Source organism: Amphiura filiformis, chromosome 11 (genome assembly GCF_039555335.1).
Source record: "Amphiura filiformis chromosome 11, Afil_fr2py, whole genome shotgun sequence".
NCBI lineage: Eukaryota > Metazoa > Echinodermata > Ophiuroidea > Amphilepidida > Amphiuridae > Amphiura > Amphiura filiformis.
In genome coordinates this window covers 9,596,456-9,613,435 of record NC_092638.1, presented here as the reverse complement: position 1 = coordinate 9,613,435, position 16,980 = coordinate 9,596,456, and the positions used below count along the sequence as shown (strand labels likewise).

At 40.0% G+C, this 16,980-nt stretch overlaps 2 non-coding genes across 2 annotated transcripts; both read right to left on the bottom strand.

Annotated features, from left to right (window-relative positions):
- Positions 1 to 6,054: 6,054 nt before the first annotated feature.
- On the bottom strand, positions 6,055 to 6,128 carry Trnat-agu (transfer RNA threonine (anticodon AGU)). Its single transcript has one exon. It is a non-coding gene; the product is annotated as a tRNA-Thr (tRNA).
- Positions 6,129 to 16,047: 9,919 nt separating this feature from the next.
- Trnat-agu (transfer RNA threonine (anticodon AGU)) lies at positions 16,048 to 16,121 on the bottom strand. The gene has a single exon. It is a non-coding gene; the product is annotated as a tRNA-Thr (tRNA).
- Positions 16,122 to 16,980: the final 859 nt, after the last annotated feature.

Here is a 16,980-nt window from a genome sequence, read left to right as displayed (position 1 = left end):
AAGTAGTTCATCAATGCCACATCTACTGCTGATAGTAAGTAGTCCATCAATGCCACATCTACTGCTGATAGCAAGTAGTTCATCAATGCCCCATCTACTGCTGAGAGCAAAAATAGTTCATCAATGCCCTAAAACCTACTGCTGATAGCAAGTAGTTCATCAATGCCATATCTACTACTGATAGCAAGTAGTTCATCAACATGATCAATGCCACATCTACTGCTGAGAGCAAGTAGTTCATCAATGCCACATCTACTGCTGATAGCAAGTAGTTCATCAATGCCATATCTACTGCTGATAGCAAGTAGTCCATCAATGCGACATCTACTGCTGATATCGGATAGATTTTCAATGCCACATCTACTGCTGATATCGGATAGTTCATCAATGCCACATCTACTGCTGATAGCAAGTAGTTCATCAATGCCCCATCTACTGCTGAGAGCAAGTGGTTCATCAATAGGCCTACCACATCTACTGCTGATATCGGATAGTTCTTCAATGCCACATCTACTGATGATATCGGATAGTTCATCAATGCTACATCTACTGCTGATAACAAGTAGTTCATCAATGCCCCATCTACTGCTGATAGCAAGTATTTCATCAATGCCGTATTTACTGCTGATAACAAGTAGTTCATCACTGCCACATCTACTGCAGATAGCAAGTAGTTCGTCAATGCCACATCTACTGCTGATAGCAAGTAATTCATCAATACCATATCTGCAGCTGATAGCAAGTAATTCATCAATGCCACATCTACTGCTGATAGCAAGTAGTTCATCAATACCACATCTACCGCTGATATCGGATAGTTCTTCAATGCCACATCTACTACTGATATCGGATAGTTCATCAATGCCACATCTATACTGCTGATAGCAAGGAGTTCATCAATGCCACATCTACTGCTGATAGCAAGTAGTTCATCAATACCATATCTGCAGCTGATAGCAAGTAATTCATCAATGCCACATCTACTGCTGATAGCAAGTAGTTCATCAATGTCACATGTACTGCTGATAGCAAGTAGTTCATCAATGCCACATCTACTGTTGATAGCAAGTAATTCATCAATACCATATCTGCAGCTGATAGCCAGTAGTTCATCAATGCTACATCTACTGCTGATAGCAAGTAGTTCATCAATGCCCCATCTACTGCTGAGAGCAAAAATAGTTCATCAATGCCCTAAAACCTACTGCTGATAGCAAGTAGTTCATCAATGCCATATCTGCTACTGATATCGGATAGTTCTTCAATGCCACATCTACTGATGATATCGGATAGTACATCAATGCCACATCTACTGCTGATAGCGAGTAGTTCATCAATGTCACATCTACTGCTGATATCGGATAGTTCGTCAATGCCACATATATTGCTGATACCGGATAGTTCTTCAATGCCACATCTACTGCTGATAGTGATAGCAAGTAGTTCATCAATGCCACATCTACTGCTGATAGCGAGTAGTTCGTCAATGCCACATCTACTGCTGACAGCAAGTAGTTCATCAATGCCCCATCTACTGCTAATAGCAAGGATTTCATCAATGCCCTATTTACTGCTGATAGCGAGTAGTTCATCGATGCTACATCTACTGCTGATAGCAAGTAGTTCATCAATGCAACATCTACTGCTGATAGCAAGTAATTCATCACTGCCCCATCCATCTACTGCCGATAGCAATTAGATCATCAATGCCCTATTTACTGCCGACAGCAAGTAGTTCATCAATGCCACATCTACTGCTGATAGCAAGTAGTTCATCAATGCCACATCTACTACTGATAGCAAGTAGTTCAACAATGATATATCTATTGCTGATAGCAAGCAGTTTATCAATGCCACATCTACTGCTGATAGCAAGTAGTTCATCAATGCCACATCTACTGCTGATAGCAAGTACGGTAGTTCATCAATGCCACATCTACTGCTTTAGGTATAACGAGTCGTTGCAAGTAATAATTTACGTAGACTTACCACTGCCTGGATTGGAATACCTATATAGTATAGTATACCTTGCATGGGATGCCTAGCATTATACTAACGTAGACTTACCACTATCTGGAATGCCTAGTATTAAACTAACGTAGACTTACCACTGCCTGGAATGCCTTGCATTAAACTAACTTAGACTTACCACTGCCTGGAATGCCAAGCATTAACCTAACGTAGACTTACCACTGCCTGGAATGCCTTGCATTATCCTAACGTAGACTTACCACTACCTGGAATGCCTTGCATTAAACTAATGTAGACTTACCACTGCCTGGAATGCCAAGCATTAACCTAACGCAGACTTACCACTGCCTGGAATGCCTTGCATTAAACTAACGTAGACTTACCACTGCCTGGAATGCCTTGCATTAAACTAACGTAGACTTACCACTGCCTGGAATGCCTTGCATTAAACTAACTTAGACTTACCACTGCTTGGAATGCCAAGCATTAACCTAACGTAGACTTACCACTGTCTGGAATGCCAAGCATTATCCTAACGCAGACTTACCACTGCCTGGAATGCCTAGCATTAAACTAACGTAGACTTACCACTGCCTAGAATGCCAAGCATTAACCTAACGCAGACTTACCACTGCCTGGAATGCCAAGCATTAACCTAACGTAGACTTACCACTGCCTGGAATGCCTAGCATTAACGTAGACTTACCTCTGCCTGGAATGCCTAGCATTAAACTAACGTAGACTTACCACTGCCTGGAATGCCTTGCATTAAACTAACTTAGACTTACCACTGCCTGGAATGCCAAGCATTAACCTAACGTAGACTTACCACTGCCTGGAATACCTTGCATTAAACTAACGTAGACTTACCACTGTCTGGAATGCCTTGCATTAATCTAACGTAGACTTACCACTGCCTGGAATGCCAAGCATTAAACTAACGTAGACTTACCACTTCCTGGAATGCCAAGCATTAAACTAACGTAGACTTACCACTGTCTGGATTGCCAAGCATTAAACTAACACAGACTTACCACTGCCTGGAATGCCTAGCATTAAACTAACGTAGACTTACCACTGCCTGGAATGCCTTGCATTAAACTAACACAGACTTACTACTGTCTAACGTAGACTTACCACTGTCTGGAATGCCTAGCATTAAACTAACGTAGACTTACCACTGCCTGGAATGCCTAGCATTAAACTAACGTAGACTTACCACTGCCTGGAATGCCTTGCATTAAAGTAACCTTTGACATCTTGACTTATAATGCAATATCGTATTTTGTAGATGTTGTAGGTAAGTTAAACTAAACTTAAATCATTGTGAGAATAGCCAATATGAGTATTATTTTACCATGACCAGTGGACTCTACCAAATTAATTTTTGTAACCTCCTCTTTGGGTCTATAACGCATTCAAGATGTTACTACAAATTCAAGCCATTGGCAATATTCAAGATTGCGTCGAATATAGGGTCATATTTCAAAGACAGGGCGAGGACGAGGAGACTGAAAATGGTAGAATTACACAATCCAGTTCAGATAGTTCCATTTTATTAATTTTTTCACTGCATAAATTATCAGCTTCAATTTATACGTATTAAGTGTTACCGTAGATTTCCCACTGCCTGGAATGCTCAGAAAAAATAGTACGTTTAAGCATCTCTTTCGAATTTCTTCCATGGTTTAAGGGACCCTTGGACTATGTTTGGCGGAAGAGAGGTAGAAGGTTAGATTTGAGGTGCATGTGCTTGGTTAGAATGTTAAATGAAAGTTTATACTTGGCCTAGCACCTACGGACATGCGCAGACGTGTGACGATGTTAACCTTGCGTGCATGCTTCATACTAATTCGTTTATTTACACACGCCACACGAGAGGCATATTCGAAAGGCTACCTTCGGGCGAGGTCGCAGTAGATGCTGGAAGATGCAAGTATGAATGCAACATCATCCAAGTGTATAATCTCTTATAATCTTTAGGTCCGAGAAGTACTAAAGTTTGTTAATGATGTTCTATATATGCCAGTGGAGAATTTTGCTATGCCACCGCATCCGCAGTAGGCATATATGGTACAATGTCATTAAACACTCCGACAAGTATTCAGAATCAAAGGTCTTTTGACAGCAACGGTTGAGTATACACATTCTCTAAACGCTGGATAAATAGACAGATTCGCACTACAGACCTTTAGTTCAGGCCACACCAACAGAATATTTTGTTTACTCCCCAACACACATTACAAATGCAGGCGTGTATTAAACATGTTTAACGCCAATTGGAAAAAACCACAAAAGTACTAACCAATACTTTGTAAATCAGAATCATATAGTACATTAAATTTAACTTGTTCCCACAAAGTATATTCTTCACACAATTGATATATTTCCGGCTCATGCCATTACAGTTAATTGTCCCCGTAGTTGATATCAGAGCCTGCATCAACCATCACACAGGTATTCTGTATTAAATTTTTAAACATGGCAACAAAAATATCAGCTTGAAAACTTTCTTTGAAAAAGAAAAGGTGGAGGGAAATCTCATTTTGTTTTAGACTATATTTTCACTAATACAAGTTATAGGCCTATGATGTAAAGGTATTAAAAGAAAAGAAATGGGTATATTATTAATCAAATCAAGAAGAATATCAAAGAAATCATCCTACTCGCACGTTACCCTTGAGGCAGGCTTGTATTATGATTATAGGCCTACGGCAAAAATACTTATAAGAATGCTAGCTACGCTAAACAAGAAACTTTTTCGTGCTTGGCTGATCCTCACGGACTGCATCAGGCATCTGATTGATAGTGGTGTGACGTCAGAAGAAGAAAGAAGACTTAAAGCCACACACCGACATCGCCCGGTTAATAATTACATTATACAACCAGAGACACTGAAATGAATACACGGGATCGATACACGTAAATGTGCTATGCACGATTGATATTCAGACGATAAATCTTTGGATACCGGGGTGAAAAATGATGAATATCTCCCGTAAATGATTCCGTATAAAGAAACCAGATGTCGTTCCTTGCACTTGAATATATATTTTGAACAGATATGATAGTCGTTAGTTTGCGCTTTGAGAGAGTAGCTTGCGTCTTGAGCTGAAAAAGTGACCAAAATTCAAGATTTTAAATAGCGCAGCGTAGACCCTCGTGGAGGTACCAGACTGTATGTGGCTATCACGAACATACAGGATCGACGAGTGTCAGACCGACTGACACAAACTGGCTGTGTAGGAGACTATCGTAGAGGCAGTCTATAAGCAGATGACAATGGGGAATGTATGCTCGCTGACCGTACAGAGGTCAGTCACAGGCTAATGTCATTAGCCTTAGTCGGATGTCCTTCAGTCCACTATGCATTTAAAAACTATTAAACAGGTAGGAACACAATGGCCATGCGTGGCTGTTGATTCAAACTACCATGGCATTTTCTGCCATGAAGATATCGGGGCGATGACACTGTGAGCCATGTTATAACATTTCCATAAAATAGATTAGTATTTCTTTTCCATAAATTGTTACCGTTTACTGTCAGATATGTCTCCTTTTAATTTTTGACAGATTTTTGAGGCGAACAACTGAGGTCAAGCAAAGAAAATTGGAATTTCCTACCAGCGCCAATGCGTGTTACTCCGTCGGTCGTGCTATGGTACGATCCTTTGATGTGTGTGTCCCGCACGCGATGTACCTACCGGAGTACGTACTGTGTTATAAACATCGCATACGCGTTCGACTAAAATTTCCATCGTAATAATCAACCGTCTTGTTCAGACGATTTATTCAAAATCTCGGATCTTGACAAAACTATATATGTCACCAGCTAAAGTCTTGCTTGTTGCAGGGTATCTTCATGATCTTAGTTAACTGAAATACATTACAATCGTGTAAAAATATTGAGGGCGTTCTCCATCAGCAAATGTTCGAATATGGCTTTAACCACTACCTTGACTGTATGGTCTAGCATAAACTAATGTAGACTTACCACTGAGAGGAATGCCCAGTATATAACTAGACTTCAACAAGTTGCCACCATTTTCCACAAATTCGAAGCACATAAACGTTGAAAAAAGGTGCATCTGGCCGGATTCAAACCGGCGACCTTCGTAATACTAGTACGACGCTCTAGCCAACTGAGCCACAGAGGCATGCTGGAGCCGAGTGGAAGACATCAGAACTGCATATTTATAACAAATAAGCTCAAATACATATATAAAATTTACTTAGTTCTTTGGGTTGATATATTGAACAAATTTTAATCTTTCCCCAGAGTAGCCAGCGAACATTTATAAACGTTAAAAAAACAGTGCATCTGGTCTGATTCGAGCCGGTGACCTCGTAGTATGACCCTCCAGCCAACTGAGCCACAGAGGCACGTTGGAGCAGAGCGTACGATATTAACATAATAGGTTCGAATGACTATTAACTAGTATATTAACCATCATACCTATGTGACTTGTTTATACACGAGGAACTGTTGATTCTTGAAAAATAATCAACGAGCGGAGCGAGTGGATTATTTTCAAGAATCAACAGTTTCGAGTGTATTCTCTGACTTAAACCATTGCTTTATACTAACAATAATATTCTCTAAAGCTGTGAATTCGTAAGTTACTAGTAATAATAAATGGAGAAAGCAAACATTACATTGTTCCACATTTGTAATTTCTTTATCTGTTGATTCGTTGACTCACAAGCACAAAATCGGAATCAACTGAAATTTTGGGAATAATCTTTTTTCGTGGATAGCCTATCTACTGAAAAATGTCATAAAAAGAGGCTGCTAAGATCACGAAATACTCCTTAAGCATTAAAATTTCAAAATGTTCGCACGTGCATCTGCTACTATAGGCCTACTGATAGCAAGTAGTTCATCAATGCCACATCTACTGCTGATATCGGGTAGTTCTTCAATGTCACATCTAGGCCCTACTGCTGATAGCAAGTAGTTCATCAATGCCCCATCTACTGCTGCGAGCAAGTAATTCATCACTGCTGACGAGTAGCAAGTAGTTCATTAATACCCCATCTACTGCTGATAGCAAGTATTTCATCAATGCCCTATTTACTGCATGCTGATAGCCAGTAGTTCATCAATACCCCATCTACTGCTGAGAGCAAGTAATTCATCACTGCTCCATCTATCTACTGCTGAGTAGCAAGTAGTTCATCAATACCCCATCTACTGCTGATAGCAAGTGTTTCATCAATGCCACATAGTACTGCTGATAGCCAGTAGTTCATCAATACCCCATCTACTGCGGAGAGCAAGTAATTCATCACTGCTCCATCTATCTACTGCTGAGTAGCAAGTAGTTCATCAATACACCATTTACTGCTGATAGCAAGTAATTCATCACTGCTTCGTCCATCTACTGCTGAGAGTAAGTAGTTCATCAATGCCACATCTACTGCTGATAGCAAGTAGTTCATCAATGCCACACGTACTGCTTTGAGCAAGTAGTTCATCAATACCCCATCTACTGCTGATAGCAAGTAGTTCATCAATGCCTTATTTACTGCTGATAGCAAGTAATTCAGCACTGCCTCATCCATCTACTGCTGAGAGTAAGTAGTTCATCAATGCCACATCTAATGCTGATAGCAAGTAGTTCATCAATTCCCCATCTACTGCTGATAGCAAGTAGTTCATCAATGCCCCATCTACTGCTGATAGCAAGTAGTTCATCAATGCCCCATCTACTGCTGATAGCAAGTAGTTCATCAATGCCACGTCTACTGCTGATAGCAAGTAGTTCATCAATGCCATATCTACTACTGATTGCAAGTAGTTCATCAATGCCATATCTACTGCTGATAGCAAGTAGTTTATCAGTGCCCTGTTTACAGCTGATAGCCAGTAGTTCATCAATGCCACATCTACTGCTGATAGCAAGTAGTTCATCAATGCCACATCTACTGCTGATAGCCAGTAGTTCATCAATACCCCATCTACTGCGGAGAGCAAGTAATTCATCACTGCTCCATCTATCTACTGCTGAGTAGCAAGTAGTACACCAATACCCCATTTACTGCTGATAGCAAGTAATTCATCATTGCTTCGTCCATCTACTGCTGAGAGTAAGTAGTTCATCAATGCCACATCTACTGCTGATAGCAAGTAGTTCATCAATGCCACACGTACTGCTTTGAGCAAGTAGTTCATCAATACCCCATCTACTGCTGATAGCAAGTAGTTCATCAATGCCTTATTTACTGCTGATAGCAAGTAATTCAGCACTGCATCATCCATCTACTGCTGAGCGTAAGTAGTTCATCAATGACACATCTAATGCTGATAGCAAGTAGTTCATCAATTCCCCATCTACTGCTGATAGCAAGTAGTTCATCAATGCCCCATCTACTGCTGATAGCAAGTAATTCATCAATGCCCCATCTACTGCTGATAGCAAGTAGTTCATCAATGCCACGTCTACTGCTGATAGCAAGTAGTTCATCAATGCCACATCTACTACTGATAGCAAGTAGTTCATCAATGCCATATCTACTGCTGATAGCAAGTAGTTTATCAGTGCCCTGTTTACAGCTGATAGCCAGTAGTTCATCAATGCCACATCTACTGCTGATAGCAAGTAGTTCATCAATGCCACATCTACTGCTGATAGCAAGTAGTCCATCAATGCCACATCTACTGCTGATAGCAAGTAGTTCATCAATGCCCCATCTACTGCTGAGAGCAAAAATAGTTCATCAATGCCCTAAAACCTACTGCTGATAGCAAGTAGTTCATCAATGCCATATCTACTACTGATAGCAAGTAGTTCATCAACATGATCAATGCCACATCTACTGCTGATAGCAAGTAGTTTATCAATGCCCTGTTTACTTATGATAGCCAGTAATTCATCAATACCATATCTGCAGCTGATAGCCAGTAGTTCATCAATGCCACATCTACTGCTGAGAGCAAGTAGTTCATCAATGCCACATCTACTGCTGATAGCAAGTAGTTCATCAATGCCATATCTACTGCTGATAGCAAGTAGTCCATCAATGCGACATCTACTGCTGATATCGGATAGATTTTCAATGCCACATCTACTGCTGATATCGGATAGTTCATCAATGCCCCATCTACTGCTGAGAGCAAGTGGTTCATCAATAGGCCTACCACATCTACTGCTGATATCGGATAGTTCATCAATGCCCCATCTACTGCTGAGAGCAAGTGGTTCATCAATAGGCCTACCACATCTACTGCTGATATCGGATAGTTCATCAATGCCCCATCTACTGCTGAGAGCTAGTGGTTCATCAATAGGCCTACCACATCTACTGCTGATATCGGATAGTTCTTCAATGCCACATCTACTGATGATATCGGATAGTTCATCAATGCTACATCTACTGCTGATAACAAGTAGTTCATCAATGCCCCATCTACTGCTGATAGCAAGTATTTCATCAATGCCGTATTTACTGCTGATAACAAGTAGTTCATCAATGCCACATCTACTGCAGATAGCAAGTAGTTCGTCAATGCCACATCTACTGCTGATAGCAAGTAATTCATCAATACCATATCTGCAGCTGATAGCAAGTAATTCATCAATGCCACATCTACTGCTGATAGCAAGTAGTTCATCAATACCACATCTACCGCTGATATCGGATAGTTCTTCAATGCCACATCTACTGCTGATATCGGATAGTTTATCAATGCCACATCTACTGCTGATAGCAAGTAGTTCATCAATGCCACATGTACTGCTGATAGCAAGTAGTTCATCAATGCCACATCTACTGTTGATAGCAAGTAATTCATCAATACCATATCTGCAGCTGATAGCCAGTAGTTCATCAATGCTACATCTACTGCTGATAGCAAGTAATTCATCAATGCCCCATCTACTGCTGAGAGCAAAAATAGTTCATCAATGCCCTAAAACCTACTGCTGATAGCAAGTAGTTCATCAATGCCATATCTACTACTGATATCTGATAGTTCTTCTATGCCACATCTACTGATGATATCGGATAGTACATCAATACCACATCTACTGCTGATAGCGAGTAGTTCATCAATGTCACATCTACTGCTGATATCGGATAGTTCGTCAATGCCACATATATTGCTGATACCGGATAGTTCTTCAATGCCACATCTACTGCTGATAGTGATAGCAAGTAGTTCATCAATGCCACATCTACTGCTGATAGCGAGTAGTTCTTCAATGCCACATCTACTGCTGACAGCAAGTAGTTCATCAATGCCCCATCTACTGCTAATAGCAAGGATTTCATCAATGCCCTATTTACTGCTGATAGCGAGTAGTTCATCGATGCTACATCTACTGCTGATAGCAAGTACTTCATCAATGCCACATCTACTGCTGATAGCAAGTAATTCATCACTGCCCCATCCATCTACTGCCGATAGCAATTAGATCATAAATGCCCTATTTACTGCTGATAGCAAGTAGTTCATCAATGCCACATCTACTACTGATAGCAAGTAGTTAATCAACATGATCAATGCCACATCTACTGCTGATAGCAAGTAGTTTATCAATGCCCTGTTTACTTATGATAGCCAGTAATTCATCAATACTTTATCTGCAGCTGATAGCCAGTAGTTCATCAATGCCACATCTACTGCTGAGAGCAAGTAGTTCATCAATGCCACATCTACTGCTGATAGCAAGTAGTTCATCAATGCCATATCTACTGCTGATAGCAAGTAGTCCATCAATGCGACATCTACTGCTGATATCGGATAGATTTTCAATGCCACATCTACTGCTGATATCGGATAGTTCATCAATGCCCCATCTACTGCTGAGAGCAAGTGGTTCATCAATAGGCCTACCACATCTACTGCTGATATCGGATAGTTCATCAATGCCCCATCTACTGCTGAGAGCAAGTGGTTCATCAATAGGCCTACCACATCTACTGCTGATATCGGATAGTTCATCAATGCCCCATCTACTGCTGAGAGCTAGTGGTTCATCAATACGCCTACCACATCTACTGCTGATATCGGATAGTTCTTCAATGCCACATCTACTGATGATATCGGATAGTTCATCAATGCTACATCTACTGCTGATAACAAGTAGTTCATCAATGCCCCATCTACTGCTGATAGCAAGTATTTCATCAATGCCGTATTTACTGCTGATAACAAGTAGTTCATCAATGCCACATCTACTGCAGATAGCAAGTAGTTCGTCAATGCCACATCTACTGCTGATAGCAAGTAATTCATCAATACCATATCTGCAGCTGATAGCAAGTAATTCATCAATGCCACATCTACTGCTGATAGCAAGTAGTTCATCAATACCACATCTACCGCTGATATCGGATAGTTCTTCAATGCCACATCTACTGCTGATATCGGATAGTTCATCAATGCCACATCTACTGCTGATAGCAAGTAGTTCATCAATACCACATGTACTGCTGATAGCAAGTAGTTCATCAATGCCATATCTACTGTTGATAGCAAGTAATTCATCAATACCATATCTGCAGCTGATAGCCAGTAGTTCATCAATGCTACATCTACTGCTGATAGCAAGTAATTCATCAATGCCCCATCTACTGCTGAGAGCAAAAATAGTTCATCAATGCCCTAAAACCTACTGCTGATAGCAAGTAGTTCATCAATGCCATATCTACTACTGATATCTGATAGTTCTTCTATGCCACATCTACTGATGATATCGGATAGTACATCAATACCACATCTACTGCTGATAGCGAGTAGTTCATCAATGTCACATCTACTGCTGATATCGGATAGTTCGTCAATGCCACATATATTGCTGATACCGGATAGTTCTTCAATGCCACATCTACTGCTGATAGTGATAGCAAGTAGTTCATCAATGCCACATCTACTGCTGATAGCGAGTAGTTCTTTAATGCCACATCTACTGCTGACAGCAAGTATTTCATCAATGCCCCATCTACTGCTAATAGCAAGGATTTCATCAATGCCCTATTTACTGCTGATAGCGAGTAGTTCATCGATGCTACATCTACTGCTGATAGCAAGTACTTCATCAATGCCATATCTACTGCTGATAGCAAGTAATTCATCACTGTCCCATCCATCTACTGCCGATAGCAATTAGATCATCAATGCCCTATTTACTGCTGATAGCAAGTAGTTCATCAATGCCACATCTACTGCTGATAGCAAGTAGTTCATCAATGCCACATCTACTACTGATAGCAAGTAGTTCAACAATGATATATCTATTGCTGATAGCAAGCAGTTCATCAATGCCACATCTACTGCTGATAGCAAGTAGTTCATCAATGCCACATCTACTGCTGATAGCAAGTAGTTCATCAATGCCACATCTACTGCTTTAGGTATAACGAGTCGTTGCAAGTAATAATTTACGTAGACTTACCACTGCCTGGATTGGAATACCTAGTATAGGCTTACCACTGCATGGGATGCCTAGCATTATACTAACGTAGACTTACCACTATCTGGAATGCCTAGTATTAAACTAACGTAGACTTACCACTGCCTGGAATGCCTTGCATTATCCTAACGTAGACTTACCACTGCCTGGAATGCCAAGCATTAACCTAACGTAGACTTACCACTGTCTGGAATGCCAAGCATTAACCTAACGCAGACTTACCACTGCCTGGAATGCCTAGCATTAAACTAACTTAGACTTACCACTGCCTGGAATGCCAAGCATTAACCTAACGTAGACTTACCACTGCCTGGAATACCTTGCATTAAACTAACGTAGACTTACCACTGCCTGGAATGCCTAGCATTAATCTAACGTAGACTTACCACTGCCTGGAATGCCTAGCATTAACCTAACGTAGACTTACCACTGCCTGGAATGCCTAGCATTAATCTAACGTAGACTTACCACTGCCTGGAAGGCCTAGCATTAACCTAACGTAGACTTACCACTGCCTGGAATGCCAAGCATTAAACTAACGTAGGCTTACCACTACCTGGAATGCTAAGCATTAAACTAACGTAGACTTACCACTTCCTGGAATGCCAAGCATTAAACTAACGTAGACTTACCACTGTCTGGATTGCCAAGCATTAAACTAACACAGACTTACCACTGCCTGGAATGCCTAGCATTAAACTAACGTAGACTTACCACTGCCTGGAATGCCTTGCATTAAACTAACACAGACTTACTACTGTCTAACGTAGACTTACCACTGTCTGGAATGCCTAGCATTAAACTAACGTAGACTTACCACTGCCTGGAATGCCTAGCATTAAACTAACGTAGACTTAGCACTGCTTGGAATGCCTTGCATTAAAGTAACCTTTGACATCTTGACTTATAATGCAATATCGTATTTTGTAGATGTTGTAGGTAAGTTAAACTAAACTTAAATCATTGTGAGAATAGCCAATATGAGTATTATTTTACCATGACCAGTGGACTCTACCAAATTAATTTTTGTAACCTCCTCTTTGGGTCTATAACGCATTCAAGATGTTACTACAAATTCAAGCCATTGGCAATATTCAAGATTGCGTCGAAAATAGGGTCATATTTCAAAGACAGGGCGAGGAAGAGGAGACTGAAAATGGTAGAATTACACAATCCAGTTCAGATAGTTCCATTTTATTAATTTTTTCACTGCATAAATTATCAGCTTCAATTTATACGTATTAAGTGTTACCGTAGATTTCCCACTGCCTGGAATGCTCAGAACTAAAGAAGATGGTCCAAAACCATCGGACTGCATCAGGCATCTGATTGATAGTGGTGTGACGTCAGAAGAAGAAAGAAGACTTAAAGCCACACACCGACATCGCCCGGTTAATAATTACATTATACAACCAGAGACACTGAAATGAATACACGGGATCGATACACGTAAATGTGCTATGCACGATTGATATTTAGACGATAAATCTTTGGATACCGGGGTGAAAAAAAATCTCCCGTAAATGATTTCGTATAAAGAAACCAGATGTGGTTCCTTGCACTTGAATATATATTTTGAACAGATATAATAGTCGTTAGTTTGCGCTTTGAGAGAGTAGCTTGCGTCTTGAGCTGAAAAAGTGACCAAAATTCAAGATTTTAAATAGCGCAGCGTAGACCCTCGTGGAGGTACCAGACTGTATGTGGCTATCACGAACATACAGGATCGACGAGTGTCAGACCGACTGACACAAACTGGCTGTGTAGGAGACTATCGTAGAGGCAGTCTATAAGCAGATGACAATGGGGAATGTATGCTCGCTGACCGTACAGAGGTCAGTCACAGGCTTATGTCATTAGCCTTAGTCGGATGTCCTTCAGTCCACTATGCATTTAAAAACTATTAAACAGGTAGGAACACAATGGCCATGCGTGGCTGTGGATTCAAACTACCATGGCATTTTCTGCCATGAAGATATCGGGGCGATGACACTGTGAGCCATGTTATAACATTTCCATAAAATAGATTAGTATTTCTTTTCCATAAAATGTTACCGTTTACTGTCAGATATGTCTCCTTTTAATTTTTGAGGCGAACATCTGAGGTCAAGCAAAGAAAATTGGAATTTCCTACCAGCGCCAATGCGTGTTACTCCGTCGGTCGTGCTATGGTACGATCCTTTGATGTGTGTGTCCCGCACGCGATGTACCTACCGGAGTACGTACTGTGTTATAAACATAGGGCCTGCACTTTGGCTCGACATTTGAAAGGGGTGTGAATTCATTTTTGATACGCCCCTATTATAATTAGGTAATACTCGCACACATCCCTATATGTAATATCAGGAAAGTTGAAAAAGAAGGAGGAAGAACGGAATTATATCCTTGAGATAATCCCGTAGGTTATCCTGTCGCACCTATTCATAGTCCTTTATTCTCAAGTAGTTACACATCTACTTGAAAGTAGCCTTTGATGTGATGTGTGTTGCCGACTACGGTTGATTAATTTTCACTCCAGAATTGAAACCATATCCAATGTTTCTATAGATAATTCCTTGAAAGTATGACATGTGTGTGTTAAGTACCTGATGTTGCTCTGCAGGATACCACACGTGGATACTATAAGAAAGAAATGTAGTTTTGTAAAGATTCCAAAAAATCCGCCCATTTTGGAACATATATTAATTATTTAGGAGAGTGTTTTAGGATTTTGTTAGAAACGGATGATTTTTTATCATCTATATTTTATTGTTTTAATGTATTTTCCTGTCATTTCCTGCAAACCTAATAAAGATATTTTGATAATTGAAAATAGTCTGTATCATAAATCGTAGAGGTTGAAAGCGTAACCAAGCGTGCAAAATTATTATTTGCCATGGAACTTCGGTCATATTTTATTTGAAATAAACTGGATGTTAGGATCTGCACTCTAGTAAGCAGCAACTTGTGTATCACACCCGTCATGGGTTCGAACCCTTTTGATTGCTTTTGAATGAGCGGCAACACACATATTTTGTTTGAGGATAGCTGGATCTATCTCCTTTCTTTACATCTTCTCTGGTGTATCACAGGCATGTATTGAATGGCCAGTCATACCAGTCATACAGGAATTAATCAACTTGCAGTGACTGGTTCCTTTGTTACCACATGTCAGTCATCTATTGGTTTTTTGACCATCGTATCACAGTGATGGCCAATCACAGGCGAAGTAATCAAATAGCAGTGACTGTTGCCTTTGTTACCACATGTCAGTCATCTTGTGATTATTGGACCATCTAAACCTGCAAAAAACGAGCCAAAGTGCAGGCCCTATGCATCGCATACGCGTTCGACTAAAATTTCCATCGTAATAATCAACCGTCTTGTTCAGACGATTTATTCAAAATCTCGGATCTTGACAAAACTATATTATGTCACCAGCTATAAAGTCTTGCTTTTTGCAGGGTATCTTAGTTTACTGAAATACATTACAATCGTGTAAAAATATTGAGGGCGTTCTCCATCAGCAAATGTTCGAATATGGCTTTAACCACTACCTTGACTGTATGGTCTAGCATAAACTAATGTAGACTTACAACTGAGAGGAATGCCCAGTATAGACTTCAACAAGTTGCCACCATTTTCCACAAATTCGAAGCACATAAACGTTGAAAAAAGGTGCATCTGGCCGGATTCAAACCGGCGACCTTCGTAATACTAGTACGACGCTCTAGCCAACTGAGCCACAGAGGCATGCTGGAGCCGAGTGGAAGACATCAGAACTGCATATTTATAACAAATAAGCTCAAATACATATATAAAATTTACTTAGTTCTTTGGGTTGATATATTGAACAAATTTTAATCTTTCCCCAGAGTAGCCAGCGAACATTTATAAACGTTAAAAAAACAGTGCATCTGGTCTGATTCGAGCCGGTGACCTCGTAGTATGACCCTCCAGCCAACTGAGCCACAGAGGCACGCTGGAGCAGAGCGTACGATATTAACATAATCTTAGGTTCGAATGACTATTAACTAGTATATTAACCATCATACCTATGTGACTTGTTTATTACTATATATTTTACTTCAAATCCTGGTGTTTAACTTAGGTGTGAAATTTAGTCGTCTATTGTAAGATTTTCGATTTTTACTAGCCTGAACTTTGCCCATGAGCTTTTTTTCTAAAGTAGGCCTACATCATATCGGTCTATACATTTTTTAATTTTTAATTGATTTTTTATTTGACCGTGAAAATTGATTTCAAAACAAAAAGATGTATGTCTCAATTGTGTTAATTTCAACATTTATCGATCGACTTTTAGGGTGATTATGCATAACAATAGAGAATGATCAGTAGCGTTCAAATTGTTATGGAATTTAACAGAAAACCTTAAAGGGCAGGTCTATCGCAAAAACAACATCATATCATTGGCAAGCTAATATTATGAGGACAATGAAAATGACTCCTTTTTGATAAAATAAGACGTTTGAAATTGATATTCCGCAAAAACCAACTTAAGGGGTTGTTTGGAATGACAGGTGAGTCAGGGGTCAAAAACAAAATTTTTACCTTTTTGACCTCAGCACATGTGTATGTATGATCTGCCATA